Source organism: Solanum pennellii, chromosome 3, assembly GCF_001406875.1.
Source record: "Solanum pennellii chromosome 3, SPENNV200".
Lineage (NCBI taxonomy): Eukaryota > Viridiplantae > Streptophyta > Magnoliopsida > Solanales > Solanaceae > Solanum > Solanum pennellii.
This window is the reverse complement of record NC_028639.1, coordinates 4,025,167-4,031,838: the sequence shown is the minus strand read 5'-3', so window position 1 is coordinate 4,031,838 and position 6,672 is coordinate 4,025,167.

Genomic DNA, 6,672 nt, shown 5'->3' with positions numbered 1-6,672 from the left:
GTCCTGGTACATTTGTGCCTTGGATTGTATGTCTTGATAGTAAAGTTCTCACTCCTTCCTTCCTTGCTTGCATACAACAGCCATGGACAACCACTTTTACACTTCACTCTCACTCTAGTACTCTCATTCACATACTTATCTAACTCAACTCCTTTTTTTATAGCATATTTTGTAACTGCCTCTCTAAATTGCTTTACACACTCAAATATCAAACCACACTGCCATATTACAATATCACAAGAAGAATCATATACCACCCTATTACTCTTCTTTCTCCCCCTTAAACTCCCTCCTTCAAGTTCATCATCAGAAACAGGTTCTTCTTCATCACTTTGAAAACTATCACAGTCAGAACTGTCATAGTATGGCTCATCCTCTGTTAGCTTACCCTTGAAATTCTTTTTCCCTTTTTCAATATCCTCATACCCTTCATCAAATCCAACTTCACCTAAAAAACCTTTTGGTTTTTCCTTCTTCTTTCTCCTCCTACTTTCTCTAAGTTTTCTCACATCTTCCTTAACAATTCTCAACTCCTCATGCACATCACTACCATAGTCAATAGACTGGTCAGAACAGACAGAATCACTGTCTATGTCTTCCTCTGCATTTTCTTGGGTAATTGGCTCAACTTCTTGTTGAATAGAAGGTTCAGTTCCTTGTTGGATAGTTGGTTCAACTTCTTCTTCAGTATCAGTCCAATCTATTGAAGAATAATCATCATCACTTTCTTGTTGGCATTCTTGTTCGACCCTTGCAATCCCATCATTTTCAAGTCTTTCAGTAGCTGGAAAGGAAGAAGAGGAACCTAAACCTAGATCTGATTTTTTTGGTTGTGCAGTTAGAGATTCCCCATGTGAATTAAAAGACTCAACCACTTGACTTAAAGATTGACTAATTTGACCTTCACTGGGACCCACATCATCCAGAATAGTGTTATCACACACATAAATATCTATTGTGTCCCCATCATGCATAAATAATGCCATGCTACAAATGTCCATGTCATTTTTCAATTCCACCAAATCACCCCCTAGAGATGGAGCTGCATATGTTTTTCCTAACTTACTAATCCCAAAAGACTTAGCATAATCTGCAAGTTCAGGAATTGATAAATGATCTTCATCCACATTGTCTACATATGCAGTCCTACCCCCAACATATACTGGACCTACCTCACTCACCAACATACCCCCAAATTTGAACCTTAAATTGAGGTACTTACTAGTCATACTGTCAACCTATAACCACAATAATAATCAGTATATTGTACAATGCAAGCAACAAAATCGAAACATATATAATAAAACCAAAACATAAGCAACAATTGGTACTTAGGATAGTAGATGTATTACTCAACAACATACAATAGGCATCCCACACAATATACTTAAACAAATTATAAAGGCTGCCAATTATAAAATACCCCACCATTTAACAATACCAGAAACCCTAATACTTAGAACCTTAATTTTACCAAAAAGCCTAAATTTCATGCATGAATAAGGTAAAAAGCTTCATAATAATACATTCATTAAGTGAAAATTCTAGTTGAAAAGTATTAGACCCCTAATCGGAAACTCAATCGGAAACTATGGCGAAACGTTAAACGAAATAGGCAAAATAGGCAAAATATGTATGAAAAAGTAAAGAAAACAGACAACAATACATCAAGACTACGCGAAATCGAGTGGATAATCACTTACTTGTAGACACAATTTCAGACAAGATCCAAAGAAAAACGACCAAACACTTCACGAACTGCAACTGGCACAAATCTACCGTTACTTTGTCGAATACACTTGCCAAATCTACTCGTTACTTTGTCGATTACACTTTCGTGAGAGGTTTAGAGAAAATCAAAGAGAGATTTAGGGAAAATCAAAGAGAGGTTTAGAGAAAATCGACCAAAAACTTCACGAACTCTCTAATGGCACAAATCTACCCGTTACTTTGTCGATTACACTTTCGTCAGAGGTTTAGGGAAGATCAAAGAGAGGTTTAGGGAAGATCAAAGATAGGTTTAGGGAAGATCAAAGAGAGGTTCAGAGAAAATCGAGAAGCTTCTTTCAGAAGTTTACATTTGAAGGTCGGTATTATCTAGGTAACATAATAATTATCTAGGTGGCAAATTATTTATCTAGGTGGTAAATTATTTATCTACGTGTCATGCGCGTGTAGACACGATCATATTGAGTGGACGGAAAAGGTGTACGTGTAGGATGAATAAGCAAGTTCAGGGGGGTAATTAAAACAAAATAAAGTTTAGGTGTACATTGTATAAAAAGCTTCAAGTTCAGGGGGGTAATGAATACTTTTGCCTATAATACCATGTAGGGTGTATAACTAATCAATCGATTAGTTATACATATGCTCAAAATTTCTACCAAACATAATACTAAATAATATCATATATAATACGTGAACTATCCTAATACTTAATACTCCCTACCAAATGACTATTTATACAATTTTACAACATAAACACATCATAGTTCATACTTCATTCAGAAGGTATCAAAATATCTTTAGGTGTCAAATTAATAAATCTCACATCTCCATGTTATTTTTTTAAAAAAATATTTGTAATCATATGTTACTATAAACTCTAAAATATATATAACTTTATAAATATTTATTGATCATGCAAATTAATAACAGTAATAACCAATTGTTCTTTGATAAATCGAACATAATTCATGTTGTGCAATTTTTAAATTTGTGTATGAATTTATTTATTTTTTTGTAATATATAAATTTATGGGTCAATATTTTTTTTTTAGGAAAAAAGAAATCAATTATAAATTGACATTTCAAAATTGAAGATATTAGAATTTGAAATTAAAATTTGATTAAATGACAGAAATTCCTTTTTTAAGTTTTCTTATTATCATTATACCCTGCTAGTTTTACAAATTCCCAAAATCCTTCATTTCACACATTTGATTAATGTATCAGCGCATTATATCGCGCATCAAATTAATGTATCTCGCGCATCAGATTAGTGTATCATGTATAGAATGTAATGTATCTTACTTAACGATTAATGTATGTAGTGCATCAGATTAATGTATCAACACTTATATTATTGTATCAGTTTGAAGAATTCTTGTAATTATAAACTTATAAGGAACAAATGGTAATTGCTTTAAAAGTATGTCAATTCTGTCCTTTGCCCTTAAAATTTTATGTTAGTTTTACAAACAGACACTTGATCTAAAATTGAAGTTTAAAATCAAGTTTTCAAATACTATAGTCAAACGCTTATTAAGCTAAAAACAAAACAATATTTCAAAATAAAAGGGACAAAATCAATTTGTCCTAAGTAATGTGAAATAAATTAAACTTGTATAAGTATGATAAAATATGCTCTAGTCGTTTCTAGTTTCATTTCAATGAAATGAAGACCCTGAAATAGACTCATGAATATCATCAATATATTCAAGGGGAGTAGCAATGTTTGTCCCTAGACTATGAAAAAAAACAAATTTGTCCTTATTTTAAAGTAAAGGATAAATTTGAACATTCCACATAATTTAAGAGAAAATCATACAGAATGAAATATATATTTGCTTTTTGCTCAATTATATGAATAATTATACTTTTTTTTAGGGTAACTTTCACATATAGCAAACAAAAAATTTATATTTGTATGCTATAGCAAAGTTTTCATAATTGCGCTCCATAGCAAACATAAAATTGTATAATTCGCTATACATATACAATTGTATAATTCGCTGGCCTAAATTGTATAATTCGCTGGCCTATTTCGCTGCAATTGTATAATTCGCTATCCTATTTCACTGCAATTGTATAATGCACAATTGTATAATTCGCTGCCTATTTCGCTGCAATATTTTTATAAAATTTGCTTTGCATACAATTGAATCGAATTAAAATGTATGTATATTGCATAATTATAAATGTATAGCAAGATGATATATGTTTTTCTCTCGCTTTATACAAAAACAGAAACACAATATATACACTTTTGTTGTATAAAGCTAGAGAAAATTGTATTTTACTGCAATTGTATAATTCGCAATTGTATAATTCGTTGGCTTTTTCTCTGCAATATTTGTATAAAATTTGCATTTGTCTACAATTGAATTGAAGTAAAATATTTGTAAATTGTATAATTAAGTGTATAACACGAAGATATATGTTTTTGCATGTGTATATACAATTTCTCTCGCTTTATACAAAACAGAAACAGAATTTATACACTTCTGTGTATAAAGCGAGAGAGGCGAGCAGAGGGAGAGTGGCGAGCGAGAATGGGAGAGTGGCGAACGAGATTTTTGGGAGAGAGGCGCTTGGCAAACTTTGGCTAATGTTTGCTATGGAGCACAATTAAATCAAACCCCAGCTACTCCATTTATTTTAGGTTATTAATTTGTTATTATATACAATTTTCCCTTCTTTTTTTTTATAATTAAGCAGATTGTCGGCCCATAAATTTTCGTTACCATCCATTTAGCGCAACTTGTACAAATAAGGAAAAATGATCATTTGACCATATTATATACCGAAAAAATAGTTAAGACGCAACTTTTCTTCTCTCTTCTTCGTCTTAAAATTTTGGTATATATCGATTATGAACCGCTTCAGATGCATTATATATCAAAAGATTCTAAAAATTCAATGAATTTTTTATATCTAATATTTGGATTTGTTTAGAAGAGATTTTGAGTTGATCGTAATTGAATAGTTAGTATATACTTCATATATAATTTAATTAAGTTATATTCAACTTTTTGAATGAATCATAATATACATTCAGTGTATAACCCGTGTATATGTAAGCTATATTCATTTTTTTAAGTGTATCATAATGTATAGTCGGTATATACTTTACTTTTACCATCTTTGTATACTTTCAAATTTTTGAATATATCATATCGCTACATCTATTTTAAGTTATTTACTTTGGTGTATACGTTTGAAACTATCCAAAAAAAAAACATCAATTGAATTGGTTGCAAAAATAACAATTTCACCACACTTTTAAAGGGTTATTTGATTGTTATGTTGAGTATGCAATGACAAATAATTAATATCGGGGAAAGTTATTCCTATTAGATAATGAAATAATAATATCAAATTAGTCATCTTAAGATAAAATAATGAAAATAACAAAAAATCATCTCAGGTCCTTCAACCCTGTTTTCTATTGAATCGAGTTTTTAGAATGCATTTTATTTTTTAATATAATAAACCAAATAACTAAAATAATACTATAATTAACTAATTTGAAATAATTAATCTCAATATAACTAGTTTCAACATAACTAATTTTAATATAATTTGTCTTCAAACCAGACAACTTACTATTAGATTTATCTTGATAGTTTGAATACAATAAGCATCTTACTTAGTGTTTGAACTTAAATTTTCAACCAAAAAAAAAACATAAAGTGAAGTTAGAATTGAATTTGAAGACATGTTTGGACTTCCTCATAATATTTCAATATATATATATATAAGTTTTAAAAACTACAAAAAAAATATTCAATCGTATCAAGGTCAAAACATTAGTTGTAATAATTGAATGACACAAAAAAAAAATAGGAAAGTTTCAATCAAATATAAAAGTTTGGGGCAAATTTTAAATTTTAAATAATTCAATAGTCATTTTTAAGTCGAAAAGAGGTTGAAGCTATTTTCGAGATTGAATATTTAATTTCAAAAATTAAATAAATTCTATGGTTAAGTAGATATTTAGACTTCTTAAGTTTTGATATTTTTTCTTTTAATAATCTATGATTAAATGAGATCTTAATCTAGCTATAATATTCATTATTTAAAGAGGAACCCTTCATATAAAAGAAAACATGACATATATACATAAGCTTTAAAAACTATCAGAAATATTCGGGAAAATGCACAAGTATCTCCTTAACGTATGCCCAAAATCTCAGAGACACACTTATACTATACTAAGGTCCTATTTACCCCTTTGACTTATTTTATAAGTAATTTTCTACTCCTTTTCGGCTTATGTGGCACTAGCTTGAAAAAAAAGGCAATCAACATTGGGCCCACAAGATAGTATCACGTAGGCCGAAAAGGGGTAAAAAATTATTAATAAATAAGTTCAGGGGGTAATAGGACCTTAGTATAGTATAAATGTGTCTCTGAGATTTCGGACATAGGTTGAGGGGGCACTTGTGCATTATCCCAAAATATTCAATCGTATCAAGATCAAAACATTAATTGCAACAACTGAATGATGCAAAAAAATAATAATAATAAAAAATATATATATATATAGAAGACTAATGTGATCAATGGTTTTTTTTTATAAATATAAAAGTTTGGAGTATGGTTTGAAATTTAAACTAGTAGAATAGTTATATTCATTTGTAAAAGATAGGGAAATTTTCAATTAAATAATAAAAGTTTGGGGTAAAATTTTAAATTAAAAAAAATTCATTTGTCAGTTTTAAGCCGAAAAGAGATTTGAAGTTATTTTTGAGATTTGAATATTTTATTTTAAAAATTAAATAAATCCTATGATCAGATACACATCTAAACTTCTTAATTTTTGATTTTTTTTCTTTTAATGATCTATGATAAAACGAGACCTTAATCAGCTACAATATTTATTATTCAAAAAGGGACCCTTCATATAAAAGGAAACATTACATATATATATATATATATATATATATA